Below are 21,492 nucleotides of genomic sequence, written 5' to 3' on the forward strand. Positions count from 1 at the left end.
TGAAAAGCAAGCTACAATGGTGAGAAATTCAAGTGTTTTCCGATCATAATAGTTTGAAGTATCTGTTTTCAAAGAAATATTTGAATTTGAGATAGAGGATGTGGATGGAGTTTATGGAGGATTATGACTTTGAGTTGCACTATCATCGGGGAAAGACCAATACAGTGGCCGATGCTTTGAGTAGGAAGTCTGTAAGCAGTGTAGCTCGTATTGCTATCCGGGAATGGGAGATGTGGGTGTTATTAGCGAGTTTAATGTTCATTCGGCCTTTTTGTTTACTGTAACTGCACAACCTATGCTTATAAGTCGACTTATAGAAGCACAAAGGAGTGATCTCGAAGTAAAGGCTATCTGAGGGAAGATATTCAGTGGGAAGGTAGAAAAGGGCTTAAACATGTATTCTAACTGCAGTGTGAGGTATTTGACTCGTCTTTTCGTGTCAAAATCTTGTAGGGAGGAGGCAATCCAAGAGTTTCACCATTCATGCCTTGTAGTGCACCCGGGAGGCACAAAGATATACCACGACCTTAGCTGCCAGTTTTTGTGAAGGGGGATGAAGAGAGACGTAGACTTGTTTGTTTTTTGGTGCCTTACTTGTCAACAAGTGAAGGCCGAATTTTAGCAACCAACGAGTTTGTTACAACCCTTGCCTATAGCCGAATGGAAGTGGGAGCATATCACGACAGATTATGTTGTGGATTTTTCGAGGACTCAATGGGGTACTGATGCCGTGTGGGTGATAGCCATCCGATTAACCAAGTCAGTACACTTTACACATATGCGCACGAGTGATTCGATAGAATATCTTGTCGATCTTTATGTGAGGGACATAGTTTGACTTCATGGGGTCCCTGTGACTATTGTTTCGGATAGAAATCCTCATTTCATGGCTCGGTTGTGACAAAGGCTACAGAATGCCTTGGACACTAGATTCACTTTTAGCACCGGGTATCATCCTCAGACTGACGGAAAGTCCGAGCGAACCATTTAAATCTTAGAGAATATGCTTCAAGGTTATGTCTTTGATTTTAAGGGGTCGTGGGGGAGGCATTTACCTTTGGTGGAGTCTGCCTACAATAATAGTTTTCAGGCGATTATTAATATGGCACCGTTTAAGGCCTTGTGTGGCTAACCCTCTATATCTCCAGTGTGTTAGGCCAAGGTGGGTGACGCACATATGTTAGGTCCTGAACTAGCCTAGGAAACGACTGAGAAAGTCGCACTTATTCGCAAGACGTTGGCTTTGTGTTGGAGTCGCCAGAAGAGCTCTACTGACCGTAGAAGGAGATCGTTATCTTTTGAGATAGGAGATCACGTGTTCTTGAAGATATCACCGTGGTGAGGTTTCATGAGGTTTGGGAAGTGCGGGCAGTTGTCTCCTAGATTTATTGGGCCTTTTGAGATTCTAGAGCGGATTGGAGAGGTAGCTTATCATTTGGCCTTGCCGCCCCAACTGTCCAGGGTTCATGACATGTTCCATATTTGTATGCTCTGGCAGTACGAGCCTGATCCTTCAGACGTAGAGGATTGGACCGAGTTAGAGGTAGATGAGGATGCCTCGTATTAGGAGAGACCAGTTCGGGTTTTAGACTCTCAGGACCAAGTCTTGCAAGGCAAGACTATTCCATTAGTTAAAGTGTTGTGGCAACACCATGGGATTGAGGAGGTGACTTAGGAGCGTGAAGCATAAGTCCGTGAGAAGTATCCGTACCTATTTGTTGATATTTCAAACTTATGTTGAAAACCTTGTGAATATTGTAATATAAGAACATTGTATATGTTTTGGGAATATTGAACTGTGGTAGTTAGTGTGGAAAGATTTGGTGTGTCCTTATTACGAACCTGGATGATATGTGAGTTGCGTCACTTCCTTTAAATGTTATATTGATTTTAAAATTGCAGGGACAAAATTCCTTAAAGGGGAGATTATAACGATTTTGGTTTAAACCTAACCCTTTTATTGATTTTGGATCCGAGAACCGTGTATTTAATTGTTGTTCAGCTCATTTCCATCTTGTTGTTTGTTGGATTTGGCTATTGGGAGTTTTGGTTGTGTTTGAAATAGGTTTGGAAGTTAGTTTGTCAAAGTGTTGTTGCCCAGATTTTGGCTTGTTCGCTTGAGCGACCATTCTTGTGCTCAAGCGGTCTTTTACAGCCTATAAAACTACTGAGAGTTTGATATCTTCACTTGAGCGGTATTTCTTGCGCTCAAGTGATCTTTTGCAAGTTTGAACTACTGGGAGGGGGTCATTGTGTGCTCGAGCGGTATTTTGGTCGCTCTAGCGATGTCACTTATCGTGTTTGTTCGCTGAAGCAATGTTTTGGTCGCTCAAGCGGTCTATGCGTATATCAGCCCAAGAGAAAGGCTTCTTGGATCACTATTTCATCTCTCCCTCTCTAAACATTCCAAAACCCTAGATCTACTCTCTCTCTGTCTCTCTCTCTCTCTCTCTGTCTCTCTCTTTAGTTCTTGAACTCTTACTCCAAATACTCTCAATCCGTGAGTTTCTTCACCTTAGTCCTGTGGAGAAAAACATTGAGCATGTTAAGGGCTTCGTTTTAATTGGGGCATTTGGTGTTTTTGACTCCATCAAGTTCTACCCATCTTTCTCTTGTGCCTTCTACTTTGATGTAGGGATTTCTTTGACTCTTCTATATGGTTTTTAACTTAGTTATTTGCTCTTGGAAAATAGGTTAGCTATTTGGGAATTTTTGGTAAACCTAGGGTTTGATTTGAAATCAAAAGAGGGACTTTCCAAATTGATTCTTGAAAATGGTTGTGGGAAGATGGTTATAGATGATTTGGGTTGAGATGATGGAAATCTTTTCTTAAATATGAATTTTGTGAGAAAATGGGGTTTTGCCCTAATTTTGAATATTTGAAAATTGTGAAGTAAAATGGAAAATGTTGTTGCACATTGTGAAATTGGAACAAGGTTTATGATGATGAGGGTGGAGATAGATATGTATTATCACTCCAATTGTAATTGATGAAATTTCATATTTTGAGTTGAATTTATCTATGGATTAGAAATATCTGTTTTGAACTATCGGTGGAGGATAGTCTTAATTGTTGTAGATGTTGCATGATGATTAGGTTGAATTGAAACTAATTTCTCATACATTATGCATTGAGCATCATTACATATTGAACATTGTAAACATATCGATTTTTAAAAAAATGAGTGAATACCTTGGTAAATCTGGTTAAGGGATGCGGTTGTGGTTATGATGTTGGCCGGTGTATCCTTAGTGAAAGTCTAGGAACCGACGCGGTTAAGGTGCTGATTCTTTCGGTTAGTACCGCCAAAATGGTTTTGGTAGTGCTTGTATAGCCTACTTGAAGACGCATACCTAGAGATTCCTAGTGTGTTGTATCTACTACCCTGTTTTCTGTATTAAAAGGATTATTTTCATGAATGGATATGTAATCTAGCATTACATAGTTTTGAGATGAAAAATAAGAAATGTTTGGAAAATGGCATGCATTGTGCATACACCTTATGATTTTCTTAAGACTCATATACTGCGTTAGAGTATTCCTACTGGGTTTTGGCTCACCCTATGTGGAAAACAACTTTCAAGTGTTGATGATATGCTTCCTCCAAAGGAATAACTTGGGAGGACTTGGAGCTTAAGGCTTCACTTTTTGTTTCTTGATGTAAATATTTTGTTCAACCCTCGAGCTTTACTTGTATTGAATTTAAACTCATTTCGTTGTAGCCAAATATCGTCTTGAAAAGTTGTAAGCCATTAGGGCATCTCTTTATTTGATTTTAATTTCCTTTCTACTCTTGTATCCATGTCATATGTTATAAATTCAAAATCTAGGATTTATGAATATATATTGCATGTCATCTTTTGTAATGATCAAAGATATAAATTAATAGAAGATATCACTGCTGGAAAATCTATTTTTTGCAGCGTTTAGTATTAAAAACGTCACTAATAATTTTTGCGATGTTTAGTACCAAATGTCGACGACGCAGCCGTCGCTATAACTTTATGGCGTTTGAAAAACGTCGTTATATTAGTATAGAACGCCGCCAAATGCCCTACCCTAACTGTATTATGACGTTAGTATGACATTTATCGACGTTTTTGAAAACGCAGTTATAGACATTTATACATTTTAAAAATTAGCCGTTTGGGGTGGTTTATAGTGGCGTTTTTTAAATGCCGCCATAGCCTTTTTTTTTTAATTTTTAAATTGTGCTAATTTTATATGGTTGAACAAAAAAAATACCTGTCAAACAGTTGTTAAGAACTAATAATTAATGTTTATTAAAAGAATAAATAAACTAAGCTTGAAAACAAAATTAAAAATAAGAAACAATGCATTACATACCTAAGAATAGAAACAATTTAGACTTTAAACACATCAATTAAAATCAAATGGTCACGAAGTGTAAATTGCCCAAAAAAGTTAAGAAGGAATAGAAAGCACACTAATATGGCTTATAATATTAAAAATACCATTTGTCTTCCAACTATATCCAAAGATGAGCCTAAACTATATGCAACAGATGATACATTTGGAACCATACAGTACGCTATAATCCAATTAAACAAGATAAAAAGAATTAGAGGGGGGGAAAAAATAAAAGAACAAGAACAAATAAAAAAAATTTCATCATATTCCCTCCAATGGCTTTTTCCCTCTCCTCTCACACAAATTCTACATGTAGCAACTTCATATCCATCATGATGATCATTCGGAGTTAAATAGCTTCTCACAATCAAAGAGAGTTGGGTTTCAAATTATTCTGTCTTGTCTTCTTCCAAATCACCGTTCGATACCCCGTTGTTTCCACCGTGTACTGATACAACTTCAAGTGGACTTCGAATATCCTTTGAAGACATAGGAGATGGTTTTATGAGTGTCAAAGTATTATCATCCCTGTCAAACTCTTCACTTGCTTCTCCCGAGTAAATATAGCTGCCACACGTGAAAATATTCAATGTGGAGACAAGAAAATAATTGACAATTAATTTTTATAACATAGAAGAAGCCCTCTGCGAGGAGTTTGCAGCTAATTTCTATGTTCCACAATAAAATTGATCAACAGTTGGGGAGATTTTTCCTAGACACTCAAGTCTCTACGAGTTATTGTGACCTAATGTGACAACAATCATAATACTCACAAATTACGACCTCAAGAATTAGTGATTAGAATAACAATATCACGCGTCGAGCCTGTCACATCACATCGATAAACAAATGTTACTTCGGTGGATTTTCATTCATTATCATTACCCCGATTATTGCCTAATCCAGAAATAACTAGAGCAAATCATTGTTTTGTTGCCCCGCACCATAAGATCAGCACCCTAATAAAGTGTAAAATCAGCAAATTAGAGGATCAGTTTTGTTGCCTAGTGATCGGAATAAGAAATGTAAACTTGAAAACCCGTGAAAAAAAAATTAATGAGTAGATCAAGAATCATAAAGAACACTACACTACTCCCATGCTAGGAGCACCAAAAAAGAGACTTCATCAGAAGAGAAAAAATGATTCACCATACATAAGACCTTTGAATTCCAATAAACGCCTTAGCCACACAAACACTCTTCATTGTCAACACAAATTACTTACATCACTCATCTGGGGCTTCGATGAATAGCACTTAATTCACACCTATTCCTGATTTTATACTCTACTAAAATAAACTAGAACCCTAATATCAAACTTCAGCCAGTATAGAGAAATCATCAATGCCATTAGCCAGCATCTAATGACTAAGAAGATATACATATTATAGAAGTAATACAAACATTAAGTTATATCTTTTGCAGTTGAATTTGTTTTCATCAAAGCATCAGCATCTTCATGCCCTGCATCTCGCATAAAATAACAGTAAGGAGGAACCACACCATCTTAAGTTATAAGATTTAGCTATTTCTTTTCCAGTTGAATTTGTCAGAATGCTAAAAACAGAATGCTAAAAACGGGAACAATACCAACAGCAGTTCCTGTGCAGAAAACTTCAAAACCATCAAGCAATTCCTCTACTGGAACAGTACGTTCCTCAACCTGCGTGTTCGAGGAAATTTTCAGATCCCAAAAGGCAAAAAGCATAATAAACTTGTTATCCAATCATCCCAGTACATAATCTTGTGACATTTTTTTTGTTCATTCAACATATGATAATACGAATTGCTAACTTCAACATAAGCATTACTTGTGTTCTATCACACAGTGTATGAGTGTTTATTTGTTAAGACAAGCTTATGAGGTTCCATCTGTGATCTCAACAAACACTGAAAGAAATTTTAACAAAAATACGTCTTTGTATTCATCATCATCATAAACAAATTGTGGGGGATCTGGAGAACCAATCCCAACTATAGTGCTTCCACTGCATCAAACACATTGAGGATACAGAGTCATGCAAACATATACATGTATATATATAAACATAGGAAAATGAAGGAAAAAATAGGAAAAACAATATTCAACACCACCACAAAATACAAATGAGCATTAAGGACAACTTACAGTGTTCTCTATCTTGTTCTTACAAGTGTGAACAGTAAAATTCTTCGCCATGTTCTAAATAAAGACTAGAAATTAGCATTTCTAACAGGCTTTTCAAAAATGTCTTCGTACCTTCCCGACATGAAAACAGCATCGTATTGGCCACGGCTTGCAGCAACAAAGCGTTGCTTTAATCTTTTAGAGATGGAAGCACTTCAAATGCAGGAGGTTCTGCAAGACCACATGAAATCCTGTCAAATGACCGGACCTTGGAGTGAGATGGTATTGTCAAAGTGCCAAACCTACTCTAACAGTAATTGAACTCAATCAGCCCAACTGAAGGATAAGTTCATAAAAAAAAGGTTCCAAATACTCTGTTTGGTTGAGTTTTCAGATTCTGTATTCTAAAAAAATTTGAAAACTAATTTGGTGAAAAAATGAAAAAGTAAAAGGGCATTATTTTCATATGGTTCTCTTTTTTGGGGTGGAAATAATTTTTATTTTATTTTATTTTATTTTTTTGGTGTTTATTTTTGTCAAATGAATTTCTGATTTTTCAACAAAAACAAGTTTTGAAAACTCAACCAAATTACACAAACTTGGACTACGGACACAGTTAGAGGGGGGATGAATACTTCTGTAAAATATTAGAGGATAATAAAACTGATACTGCATTTAATTTAATATTAGAGGATAATAAAACTGATACTGCATTTAATTTTGGTCAGGTTACCATCCTAACCAGAACTGAGCCCATTTATAGATGTATCAAACACAACCATAAATGCTGGGAGGGCTACTCGATTAACCTACCCTTTAACCTCCCCAATGTAATCAAATATCGAAAAAGAACAAACATGTAGAAGGCATATTGATCATCGGTTGTGAATTCATACCCAAATCATTGACACAAATATCTGGAGATATTCCATTTCTAGAGATCTTCTCCAACAAGGTTGAAGGGTCAATCTTACTAGTTTGATCTAACCGAAGGCGCTGACAAATCAAAAATTGTACTTAGGGAGATAGCTTTGAGAGAAGGCCAAGGCATTATTATTGCCTGTTTAACTTTTTTACCAACTTTAGACCAATACTACCTTGTAAACTTCAGCCGTTGAACATGCCTGCGGAGGCTTTATAAGAACCATTGGAATGTCAAAAGAAATCGGTGGGGGAATATCTTGAACGACCTGGATAAACCAAAGCATAATTCAAGTGAGACCTTTCTAAAGGTATAACATTGTTCAAGAAATCCATGGATTTGCCACTCCTTCACTGATAAGTTTGAACGTGGTTTTTGTTTTCTTGTTTGTGTGTTTGCTTTTTGCTTCGATAAGCATGAAACAACTTCTTGTAATGAAAATCACTATGTGACAAATATACTTCCAAGAATATCAGAGGAAAATAGCTACGATAAATAGTGAAGTCAACCTTAAAGGGTTAATTATATGAATGTTCTTGCAGCTAAAAGTTGCATGTATATAAACTCAAACATATGTATCTATGCATGTGGAAGCACATGACATAAAAGTGGCCTGGATAAGCATATCAAGCCTCCTACTATCCAAACACCCTGCTAACAAAAGTGATCAAAGACTTTTTTGGTTCACCAAATCTCTCTTCCCACTGCCTTCCCACAAAAAATCTCTCTTTAGTTCTCATCACTAAGGTAGATATGGTGCAGACAGTCTCCCAATATTTCTCCATACTTTGTTTTGCTAACCACCCATTATAACCCGCTCACACTAGCTTTACTCGACCTGAATACATCATCTTGGTTGTAACTTCAAAATATTGTCAACAGCAATGCTATAAATCAAATCAAAGCAATTCAACTCCGAAGTACTGGGTTTTGAAGGACAGGAAAAGAAAGAAGTACTTAAGACAGATCTTAAAGACATTTAGTTGGATATACTGGTTCGGACTTTAATTGGATAGTGAACAATGAACATAGAAACTGAAAAGCCAAGACCTGACAATCTTGAGCTGCATCAGTTTACTTTAACACATACCTCACCTCTATCGGTACAATAGGCTGCACCATGAGAGAAAAAGAACGGAACATCTGAGCCAATCTCACTTGACCATTCTTTCTGTAGCAAGACAACCACTGAACTGATTTGCTACCCATAGAGCAGTTGCCGCATTGCTGCTTCCACCGCCAAGACCAGCACCAATGGGAACCCTTTTGTCAAGATGAATCTGTGCACATATTTAAATGGAAAACAAACACCAAATCACTTTTCTGGATACATAACATTGTTGTTAAAAAAAAAAATATTATCAAGAATATTGTTAACTACTAAAAAGGATGAAAATATGAACGGATTAACAGAAAAAGACAAGCAAAGAGGAAAAATTATAGAAGTATTACTGGTACCCATGATTATAGATTGCCACAGGTTCTTGACCCAGCAGTGGCTAGGAATGGCACCTGAGCCAATAAGAATAAGCAGCATTAACAAAAGAAAACACAGAGTTAGAAACTATTCTCATAAGGCAGCACTTTTGAGTGCATCAGGCTGGAACTGGGACTCTGTAAGAAGGATCAATCATTTTCAAGATGAACAAGTTCCCTTTGTCGCGTCTTGATACTCTGTCATAAGGAAAATCACAAAAAATATAAATAAATATGAAATTTAAAATTTAATCAACATAATTCATGGTAAGCAAAGAAACGTTGTCCAACTGAAAATACACCCAGATCCCAATTGCAACCCCCCCCCCCAAAAAAAAAAAAAAAAAAAAAAAAAACAAAGCAGCAGCAGCAGCAAATATCTAGCACTTTCAGTACATCAACTCACCATAATTTTTCATCCAAATAAGTAATTTTCAGCTCACCTCGAGCTCTTCCAGGAGCTTTAATAGGTATCTGTATAACACAAGGAAATCAATCATGCATGTTTTGTAAGTTAGTTACTTAAAATTTAGAAAATGTGCACATTTGGTGGCTCTTGTGAGGATACACCATTCTGGGATAATATAAGCTTTATGAGCGTAATATTTCCCTTGAAAAATAACTAAACATGAAACTAAGACCTTTTTTTCTCTATTTTTTTAAATTATATTTTTTCTTTAACCCAAAATAGATCATTTCCAATGTTATTTCTCTATTTTTAATGAGAAATAAGGGTTGCCATAGAAGACATCAACGGCAATACTTTTTCCTTTTACAGATACCCCAAATATCATATTACATATCAAGCATCGTATGACAAATTATACAGTACATACTTTGTGCCAAGCCATTCTCTCATTTTTTTCTTTTTAATTATAGAACCCTTTTCCCTTCATATTTATTTTCCTTCTCTTTCGTTTTTCTTTTTGTAAGTCAAACAAAACCCTTTCCCCAATTCCTTATAACTATTTACAAAATGAATAGCAAAGTGCGGCCAAATGAGAAAAGGTTGGGATGGCTTTCAGACCAACCTCTGTCAGTCTAGATTCTAGAGTTTGGATTTTCAGGTCAGGGTATTTTCAGAAGTAGGGTGTGGATGGTAGATTGTGTAAACTGATTGGCATATAAAAAGGGGCAAAAAATAGAAATGGAGAACCTCAACTTGAGAACTTCAAAACCCAGGGAAAAAAGGGGCAAAAAATAGAAATCTAACAGAGACCAAGAAATGGAGAACTTCAACTTGAGCTTGGCATATAAACAAACATGTAATATACACAAATAAATCCAAATATACATACACACAAGATGAAGGTAGAGAAAGTGAAGAGATTGGAGATCTCCTCCTCCTCTTCCTCCTCCTCTCTTTCTTTCTCTCTCACACACACATCCGGACTTGAAGCAAAGACTTAAGTCTAGTTCAACGAAGCAGAGAGTGAAGAAAAGAAGAAAAGGATGTGTTCAGACACAAATCAACTTGTAGTTTCTTGCTTACAACTTCAATTTCAATAACCAAATTGAGAGAGACGAGAAAGAAGAGCTTGAGAGAGAGAGAGAAATCGATACCTCACTGGTGCAGATGGCGATGGCGGTCGAGCTTCGAAATCGAAATCGAAATTAGAGATTCAGATGAAATCGAAATCAGAGAAATCGCGCTGGTGCAGACAGTGGTGGCGGTGGTGCTTCGAAATCGAAATTGAAATCGCTCTGAATCTCAAAGAAGAATCTGTGAGAATGATAAGGGTTTAGAGAGGGTTAAGAGAGCGCGAGGATTCAAAATAATTACAAAGGCTTTAACAATTATTCTCAGATTCAAAATAAGCTTCGAAATTGAGAGAGAATCACTGAAACATAGATTTCGAAATCGAAATCGAGAGAGAGAACTTTGATTACGGCTACAGCGAGAGATGACTCGATCCGTTGAGACGGTTTAGAGAGAGAGAGAGAGTGAGTGAGTGAGAGATTTGGGCTAGAATGTATTACATTTGATATTCACCCGTTCACTCAGAGAGAGAGAGATAGGACATTCGAAGGCATTTTTAAATGTTACTAAAACGGTACCGTTTTGATGTTAAACAAAAGCGACGTTTAAAAAACATCGTTAAATATTATAAAATGTGACGTTTAATAAAACGTCACTAAATAAACGTCGTCAAAACTCACATTTCTTGTAGTATATGAAATTATTGATCAATTGTAACATTGTTAATGTTAATGATTTCGGACCTTACAATTTGCAAAGAATTTTTGTGTGCAAAATGTACATAAATTCTCCCATAAAGAGGGTCCCACATGGGTCCCACATATATGATTCCCATCCTCATATGAGAATTTCAATACATTCTGTGCACACAATTTTTGTACATATAAAAGTTTTGTCCGAGAATTATACCTAGTTGTTAATGTTATAAACTAGAAGTTAATGTCAGAGACTAGATGAAAATTTATTTCTTAAGTTAATGTGACAACTAGAAATTTAGCAGCATTGTTATATGCATATATAATTTTTGTGCCCAGAATGCACAAAATTTTTATATGAGAGTAGGTCTTATATGGATTCCTCATGTGTAGGTTCTATCCTCATATGAGAATTTGTGCATATTTTATACATTTTATGTACAAAAATTTTGTAAATAGTAGTAATTGTCAAAGTATAGTGGCCCTACTTATTATTGCAAGAAAAATGACAATTGGCAGTATGTACGTGGTGCCAACAAAGAAATACCTACATACCAGTGTTCCAATTAATCTCCCCGTATGGCACCAAAAATAATAATTAAGAGTATCCAGAGAAAATTGAATTAATTTATCTCTTTGTATTACAAAAAAAAAAAAAAAGGAGCTTTTTTGATAAATTCATTTTCTAAGAGTTTTATTCCATCCAACTCATATTCTTTTTGACTATTCCATTAGGTCCAATTTGGGATAAGAAGACCAAAATACCCTTTTCATCTACTTATGTTCCATTTAGTTCACATTATTTTCTTATATTTCAATAAGTCCTATGGGTGACATAATTACCAAAATACTTTTAATGTGAATGTTCACATCGTCAACATAAATGTTCATATCGTCAATGTGTAGGGGCCCGGCCCATGTCGATCCTCGTGGGTGCCCGAAAAAATTCGAGTCGGGCCGGGCCGGCCCACAGGCCAAAAAAATAGGCCCGGCTCGGCCTGTTGATAATATGAATATTCACATTGACAAGTTAACATTCACATTGATAAGAGTGTAAAATTGGCCTGCGGCCCGTGGACGGCCCGAAACCAGCCCGCCGCCCAGGGTGGGCCCGGACCGGCCCGTTCACAATGTGAATATTCACATTGACATATTAACATTAACAACAACATTGACAAGAGTGTAAAATTGGCCCATGACCCGTGGGCAGCCCGAAGCCCGGGCCCGGGTCTAGGCGGGCCCGGCCCAGCCCGACCCGTTGACAATGTGAATATTCACATTGATATGTTAACATTCACATTGATAGGAGCGTAAAAATTAGCCCGCGGCCTGTGGTCGGCCCGAAACCCGTCCGCGACTCGTGGGCTGCCCTGGGCGGGCCCGGCCCGACCCGTTGATAATGTGAATATTCACATTGACATATTAACATTCACATTGATAAGAGTATAAAATTAGCCCGCGCCCCGTGACTGCTCGAAACTAGCCCACGGCCCGTGGGCGGCCCGGGGTAGGCCCAGCCCGGCCTGTTGACAATGTAAATATTCACATTGACATGTTAACATTCACATTGATAAGAGTGTAAAATTGACTCGCGTCCCATGGGTGGCACGAAGCCCATGGGCAGCGCGGGGCGAGCCCGGTCCGGCCCGTTGACAATGTGAATATTCACATTGACATATTAACATTCACATTGATAGGAGTGTAAAATTGGCCCGTGGGCGACCCGAAACCCGCGCGCTGCCCAGGGCGGGCCCAGCTCGGCTCGTTGACAATGTGAATATTCACATTGACATATTAAACATTAACATTGATAAGAGTGTAAAATTGGCCTGTGACCCGTGAGCAGCCCGAAGCCCGGCCCCGGGCCGGGACGGGCCCGGCTCGATGACAACGTGAATATTCACGTTGATATATTAACATTCACATTGATAAGAGTGTAACATTAGCCCGTGCCCCGTGGCTGCCCGAAATACGCCCACCGCCCGTGGGCGGCCCGAGGCGGGCCGACCCGGCCTGTTGACAATGTGAATATTCACATTGACATGTTAACATTCACATTGATAAGAGTGTAAAATTGACTCGCGTCCCACGGGCGGCCTGAAGCCCGTGGGCGGCTCGGGTTTGGGTCCGGGCCTACCCCGGGCCGCGGGCGAGCTTCTTGCAGCGGACAAATTTTACACTCCTATCAATGTTAATGTTAACATGTCAATGTGAATATTCACATTGTCACGGGTCGGGCCAAGCCCGCCTCGGGCTGCGATCAAGCTTCGAGCCGCCCACTGCGGGCCAATTTTACACTCCTATCAATGTGAATGTTAACATGTCAATGTGAATATTCACATTGCCAACGAGCCGGGCCCGCCCCGGCCTGAGGTCAGGCTTCGGGCTGCACACGGGTCACGGGCCAATTGTACACACTTATCAATGTGAATGTTAACATGTCAATGTGAATATTCACATTGTTAACAGGCCGGGCCGGGCCCGCCCCGGGCCACCCACGGGCCGTGGGCGGGTTTCGGGCAACCACGGGGCGCGAGCTAATTTCACACTCCTATCAATGTGCATGTTAACATGTCAATATGAATATTCACATTGTCACGAGTCGGGCCAAGCCCGCCTCGGGCTACGGTCGGGCTTCGGGCCGCCCACGGGCTGCGGGCCAATTTTACACTCTTATCAATGTGAATGTTAACATGTCAATGTGAATATTCACATTGTCAACAGGCCGGGCCGGGCCTGCCCCGGGCCACGGGCGGGTTTCGCGCCACCACGGGACGGGGGCCAATTTTACACTCCTATTAATGTGAATGTTAACATGTCAATGTGAATATTCACATTGTCAACGGGCCGGGCCGGGTCGGCCCGCCCTAGACTACTGTCCAGTTTTATACTCTTATCAATGTGAATGTTAACATGTCAATGTGAACATTCACATTGTCAACAGGCAAGGTCGGGCCCGCCCACGGCCCGTGGGCGGATTTCGGGCAGCCATGAGGTGCGGGCTAATTTTACACTCCTATCAATGTGAATATTAACATGTCAATGTGAATATTCACATTGTCAACGGGCCGCGGGCGGGCTTTTGGCCGCCCATGGGCCGCGACCCAATTTTATACTCTTATCAATATGAATGTTAACATGTCAATGTGAATATTCACATTGTCAATGGGTCGGACCGGGCCCGCCCCGGGCCGCCCATGGGCCGCGGGCGAGTTTCGCGCCGTCACGGGACGGGGGCCAATTTTACGCTCCTATTAATGTGAATATTCACATTGTCAACGGGCCGGGCCGGGTCGGGCCCGCCCTGGGCTGCTGTCCAGTTTTATACTCTTATTAATGTGAATGTTAACATGTCAATGTGAACATTCACATTGTCAACAGGCCGGGCCGGGCCCGCCCACGGGCCGTGAGGCGCGGGCTAATTTTATACTCCTATCAATGTGAATGTTAACATGTCAATGTGAATATTCACATTGTCAACGGGCCGGGCCGGGCCCGCCCCGGGCCGGGCCGGGCCCGCCCCGGGCCGCGGGCGGGCTTTTGGCCGCCCATGGGCCGCGGCCCAATTTTATGCTCTTATCAATGTGAATGTTAACATGTCAATGTGAATATTCACATTGTCGACGGGCCGGACCGGGACCGCCCCGGGCCGGCCATGGGTCGCGGGCGGGTTTCGCGCCGCCACGGGACGGGAGTCAATTTTACACTTCTATTAATGTGAATGTTAATATGTCAATGTGAATATTCATATTGGCAACGGCCCGGGCCCGCCCCGGCTCGCGGCCGGGTTTCGGGCCGCCCACGGGCCAATTTTACATTCCTACCAATGTGAATTTTAAAATATGAATGTTCACATCATTAAATTGCTAATCGTTCAAAAAATATTTATAAGGGTATCAAAATTAAATATAAGGGCATAAGTGTCCAAGAAAATAGTGTAAATCAAGAAAATGGACTTTATGGAATAAACTATACATACATGGGACTAAATGGGTTAAAAATTTCCTTCATGGACTTCTTGGGTTAAAACACTTCTAAATTGGACTTATCAATAAAAATCCCTTAAAAGAAACTATTCCAATCCTTTACTATTAGGCCATGTTTGTTTGGGTGGACATGACCTTGGGATTGGACTAATAGTCCAATAAAATTATTAATCCAATGTTTGGTTAAACAATTGAAGTACGGACTAATTATTTTAAACTTGACTATTAATTAAGATAGGATACATAATCTAACGGATTCGTAGTCCTAAGACTATTAGTCGTGGGAATGCTAATCTAGTCCGCCCAAACAAACATGGCCTTAGTTTCATTTTTATCCCAAGGTGCTTTACCAGATTTGATACCTTTATAAGTAGTGAAACTAGTTATCTACAGACATATAAATATATAAATATGTAAGTTATGATGATATTTGTTAGTTTGATTATTATAATTATTATAACTCAATCCTATGAGATTCAAAATTCAAAACTCAAAGAAAAAAAAAATAAAAAAATAAATTTATAACCAAATAACGCATAAGGTATAAATAAATAGTTCTTGGATTATAGCTAAAATAATTTCATAACCAACATCACAATAAATTATAACTAACACTCCGATAGGTCATAACCAAATATTCCAATCTCATAACTAGGGGGCATAGAGGCCATAGAATTTCTCTCTATATATATATCGATGGGTTATATGTACATATATATAAATTAATTGCAAGACAACTTAGAGTAAATGATGTTAGAGAAATGGATTTCACCATTAATTTCCGGTAAATTTGAGCTTTTAATATAGGTCCCATACCTCGATTTGGATGGGTCCGAGTGGCAACACGTTCCTTGCCATGTGGTGAACAAGAATATATACTCAGGTGGTCGAAACCATTTACGAGTGAATGAGAAATTGATACCGTAGTGAGCCTCATAAACATGAAATGTTTTGTGTGGTTCCCTTGAGTTGGTATCTAAAACCTTGTCCCACATAGGAAACTTAGAATAGTTTCAAAGTGTTTATAAGCTCTAAGTTGGAGACCTTGGGTTGGGCCCCAAGGGGTACCCAAGTTTTGTAGGAGGAGGAGTTATGGACAAACCCAAAACCATCACCACACGCGCGCGCCGCCGCCGCTGCCGTCCGGCCCGGCCGGGGCGGGCGCGGGTGTGGGTTTAACCCGTCCTTTGTTTTTGCTCCAAAATTATTTGAAATGTTTCAAATAAATTCTGCGGGAAAATTACAAATATCGAAATTTTGAATTCAAAATTTTCGGTTATGATCCTTCTCAAAATCCGACCAGTCGCGACTGTTCTTCAAAACGTTTTTGTCTGTTCCGGAAATGGCACTTCACTGCCGTTATTTATAGCAATCCTCCATTCCAAGATGTACAATGTTTTTTTCCCTTCCGTAATCAATCTTCTCCGATCTCTGCTTCATTCATTCTTCATTTTTGCATCTTGTGAGAGTTCAGAAAATAAAACATTCTGGTTCGCTGTACAAACAAGGTTGCAGTGCTGCATTTGTTTGGGGTGATTGTTGAATCCTGGAGGCAGGACGTCCATCATTCTCGAGCACCTAGGAGAGGACGAATTTCTGTCTTAAAGACACAGTGTCCATACACCGGCCTCAATCACAAATTTGTTCTTAGTTTGATTTTTCAAGAAAGTTGTAAGTTCTGTATTTTATTTATTATTCTGTTAAGGGAAAAACTACTTGATCTGTTTCTGTGTATTATTCTGTTTGTATGTTATTTCTGTGTTTAATATTCTATAAATTACATATACTCGGAGTGAAAGGTTTCCTACAATTTTAAGACAGAAAATTCCCGTTTATATACTTCGTTGGTTACTGTTTTACCTTTCTAATCCTGTATAGATGATCTTCGTTTTAAAAAACTAATTTACAGAATGATAAAGCAGTTCAGTGTATTTATATTCCTGTTAAGGATATGTGATCATATTGTGATAAGTTGTTTTATTCTTTAGTTCATATGTGCAGTAGCCGTTTTTCCACATGCATTGCTTCTTGAATAAAATATTTGCATGCACTGTTTCTTGAATACATTGTTTTATTCTTTATTTTATTAAAGCACTAGCAGGTTGATCACATATCATGTGTGTTGGATAATGTTTCTTTTGAGTACATGAGCATGATTAGTTTTTAGGATGTTTGGTACTTATAATATTCATACACAGTATATGCTTTTTAATTTATTGTTTTAATTAGTCATATTACTGTTGATATTTTTTATTGAGATTATTTCGGGGAGTTATTTATTTTGGTCAATTCTATTGTTTCTTTTGACAGATTATTTGGTTACTTTGGTTTATACTTTATAGTCTGTTTTTAAGATCAATAAAATTAGATTCTTGTTCTCCTCATTAGTATTTTTTACTAGAGTACTTTATTCCGAATTTTGTTAGTATATTGGAGATTAATTTCTGTTTAATTTAATTTATTTTATTAAACAGTAAGATGGCAACTGAGGATACTGTTATTACTCCTAATCCCATTGTGCCTCCACCGGTGGTTTCTATACCGGTAGTTACTCCAACTCTGACTCATGGCCCGGGTCATGGACATGTTCCAGTGAACCATGGGGAAAAACCTGAAAAATTCAGTGGTACCGATTTTAAAAGGTGGCAACAAAAGATGTTATTTTATTTAACCACCCTGAATTTGGCAAGGTTTTTACGAGAAGATGCGCCAACTCTGAAAGAAGATGAGAGTGATGTGCAAGTTGTCGCTGCAGTAGATGCATGGAAACATGCAGACTTTCTCTCCAGGAACTATATCCTCAATGGATTGGACAACACACTTTACAATGTGTATAGTCCGATCAAGACAGCAAAAACGTTGTGGGATTCCTTGGATCGCAAATATAAGACGGAAGATGCAGGAACAAAGAAATTTGTTGTTGGCCGCTTCCTGGATTTTAAGATGGTGGATTCCAAAACGGTGATCAGTCAAGTCCAAGATCTACAACTTATCTTGCATGAAATTCATGCAGAAGGTATGTCTTTGAGTGAGTCTTTTCAGGTAGCAGCTATGATTGAAAAATTACCGCTGTCTTGGAAGGATTTCAAGAATTATTTAAAGCACAAATGCAAAGAGATGTCACTGGAGGACTTGATTGTTCGGTTGGGGATTGAAGAAGACAACCGTGGGTCTGAAAAGAAAAATGGGCATAATCTGATGGAGGCTAAGGCTAATGTGGTGGAACAGAAGCCTAAGCACAACAGTAAGAAGAGGAAGTATCCTGGTGAGAGTTCAAAACGCAGCTCTGGTTCTAAGACAAGTGAAATTCAAAACTTCACAGGCAAATGCTATGTGTGTAACAAGCAAGGACATCGTGCCAAAGATTGTTACAAGCGTCGGACTCAACGAACCTTGAAAAAGAAACCTACTCAAGCCAACATAACAGAGGAAGAAAATCTTTGTGCAATGATTTCGGGATTACATGTGTCCGGAATGGTGTCTGAAGTGAATTTGGTAAACAACCCCAAAACATGGTGGGTGGACACAGGTGCTACACGTCACATTTGCTCTGAGAAAAAGATGTTCTCCACATATCAAATGGTGGATAACGGGGAACAACTTTATATGGGCAATTCTTCTACCTCAAAGGTTGAAGGCAAGGGACAAGTAGTACTCAAGATGACATCCGGCAAAGAGCTTACTTTGAAAGAAGTGCTGCATGTACCAGAAATTCGGAAGAACCTGGTATCTGGGTCATTGCTGAGCAAGAACGGGTTTCGCCTTGTGTTTGAATCTGACAAATTTGTACTCACTAAAAATGGGATGTATGTAGGGAAAGGGTACTTGAGCGATGGGCTCTTTAAACTAAATGTAATGACAGTGGTTCCTATTTCTAATAAGATTAACACATCTTCTGCTTACTTTGTTGAGTCTTTATATATGTGGCATGGTAGATTAGGACATGTTAATTATGGTACCTTGCGTAGATTAATTAACTTAGAATATCTACCTAAATTTCATTTTGTTACAAATCATAAGTGTGAAGTATGTGTTGAATCAAAATTGACTAAGGCATCTTTTAAGTCAATTGAAAGAAATACTGAACCTCTGGATCTAATCCATAGTGATATATGTGATTTGAAATTTGTTCAAACACGAGGAGGGAAAAAATATTTCATCACCTTTATTGATGATAGCACTCGGTATTGCTTTGTATACTTGTTGCAAAGCAAAGATGAAGCCTTAGAAAAATTCATAGAATTTAAGGCTGAGGTTGAGAATCAACTTGGCAAGAAAATAAAGGCTATAAAGAGTGACAGAGGTGGTGAATATGAAGCACCATTTGGTGACTTATGTTCACAATTAGGAATAATACATCAAACCACTGCACCTTATACACCTCAGCAAAATGGAGTTGCTGAGCGGAAGAATCGCACTTTAAAAGAAATGATGAATGCCATGTTAATAAGTTCAGGGTTACCTCAGAACTTGTGGGGGGAAGCTATTCTTTCCGCTAATTATATTCTCAATAAAATTCCTCATAAAAAGTCTCATAAAACACCCTATGAACTGTGGAGAGGTCGAAAGCCTTCCTACAAATATTTGAAAGTGTGGGGGTGTTTGGCTAAGGTAGCAATACCAGAACCCAAAAGGGTTAAAATTGGACCCAAGACTGTTGATTGTATTTTCATAGGATATGCAATCAACAGCAGTGCCTATCGGTTTTTAGTACATAAAAGTGAGAACACAGAGATTCATGTCAATACAATTATCGAGTCTAGGAATGCATCATTTTTTGAAAATGTGTTTCCTTGTAAATTGACACAAGAGTCTAAAAGGACATATGATGCTGCCTTTGACAATGATCAAAGGCAAGTTGAGGAAAACCCAGAGGAAAAAGTCGAGGAGGAACCCAGACGTAGTAAAAGAGCTAGGACAGGAAAATCTTTCGGTCCTGATTTCTTAACATACTTACTGGAAGAGGAGCCTCGAACTTTCAAAGAAGCTATGTCTACTCCTGAAGCTCCTTCCTGGAAAGAAGCTATCAATAGTGAAATTGAATCAATCTTGCAAAATCATACATGGGAATTGGTGGATCTTCCACCAGGTTGTAAGCCTCTTGGCTACAAGTGGATTTTTAGAAGAAAGATAAAGCCGGATGGTTCAATTGATAAATACAAGGCGAGACTTGTAGTTAAAGGTTACAGACAAACTGAAGGAGTAGATTATTTTGATACTTACTCACCTGTAACAAGAATAACGTCTATTCGAATGTTAATAGCTATTGCAGCTTTGTATAATCTTGAGATCCATCAAATGGATGTTAAGACTGCATTCTTGAATGGCGATTTGAATGAGGAAATTTACATGGAACAACCAGAAGGGTTCGTGGTTCCAGGGCAAAGGAAAAAAGTGTGCAAACTTGTGAAGTCTCTTTACGGTCTAAAACAAGCACCCAAACAATGGCATGAAAAATTTGACAATATAATGATGTCAAATGGATTTAAAATTAATGAATGTGATAAATGTGTTTATGTGAGAAACACAGAAAAGGGTTATGTCATTGTTTGCCTATATGTAGATGATATGCTCATCCTTGGTAGTAATAATGAAATGATCAAAGCTACCAAGAAAATGTTGAACTCTAAGTTTGACATGAAAGATATGGGGATAGCAGATGTTATACTTGGAATAAAGATTACAAAGACATCTGAAGGATATACCCTGTCTCAAGGACATTATGTTGATAAAATACTTGAGAAATTTAACAAGGATGATGATCGTCTCGCTAAGACCCCTATAGATGCTAATCTTCATTTGATGAAGAATATGGGTGAAGGTGTATCACAAGTAGAATACTCCCGGATTATCGGAAGCTTAATGTACCTCATGAACTGCACTCGTCCAGATTTAGCATATGCAGTTAGCAGATTAAGCAGGTATACTAGCAATCCAGGAACAGACCACTGGACAGCAATAGTTAGGGTACTTAGATATCTAAAGTATACTCGAAACTATGGGCTGAACTATATGAGATATCCAGCAGTTTTAGAAGGTTATAGTGACGCTAATTGGATCTCAGACACTAAAGACTCTAAGTCTACCAGTGGTTATGTCTTTACATTGGGAGGCGCAGCAGTCTCATGGAAATCATCCAAACAGACATGCATCGCAAGGTCCACAATGGAGTCCGAATTTATTGCTTTAGATAAAGCAGGTGAAGAAGGAGAGTGGCTTCGTCAATTTCTAGAGGATATCCCAATGTGGCCAAAACCTGTGCCAGCCATTTGCATTCATTGCGATAGTCAAGCAGCAATGGCAAGAGCACAAAATAATATGTATAACGGTAAGTCTCGTCATATTCGACGTAGACATAATACTGTTAGGCAACTGCTCTCAAATGGAGTGATCTCCATTGAGTACATAAGGTCAAGAGATAATATCGCAGATCCGTTAACCAAAGGTTTGACCA

General features: G+C 38.8%; 1 pseudogene across 1 annotated transcript; it reads right to left on the bottom strand.

Annotated features, from left to right (window-relative positions):
- Positions 1-4,434: 4,434 nt before the first annotated feature.
- Positions 4,435-11,077, bottom strand: LOC145802296 (4-diphosphocytidyl-2-C-methyl-D-erythritol kinase, chloroplastic/chromoplastic-like; annotated as a pseudogene). Its single transcript, XR_014344559.1, has 7 exons — positions 11,038-11,077; positions 8,813-8,913; positions 8,492-8,681; positions 7,577-7,669; positions 7,376-7,475; positions 6,612-6,710; positions 4,435-6,360 (listed from the first exon to the last, which is right to left on the bottom strand). The product of XR_014344559.1 is annotated as a 4-diphosphocytidyl-2-C-methyl-D-erythritol kinase, chloroplastic/chromoplastic-like (transcript).
- Positions 11,078-21,492: the final 10,415 nt, after the last annotated feature.

This window comes from Camellia sinensis, chromosome 11, assembly GCF_055761805.1.
Source record: "Camellia sinensis isolate YWXY chromosome 11, ASM5576180v1, whole genome shotgun sequence".
In the NCBI taxonomy this organism is placed as follows: domain Eukaryota; kingdom Viridiplantae; phylum Streptophyta; class Magnoliopsida; order Ericales; family Theaceae; genus Camellia; species Camellia sinensis.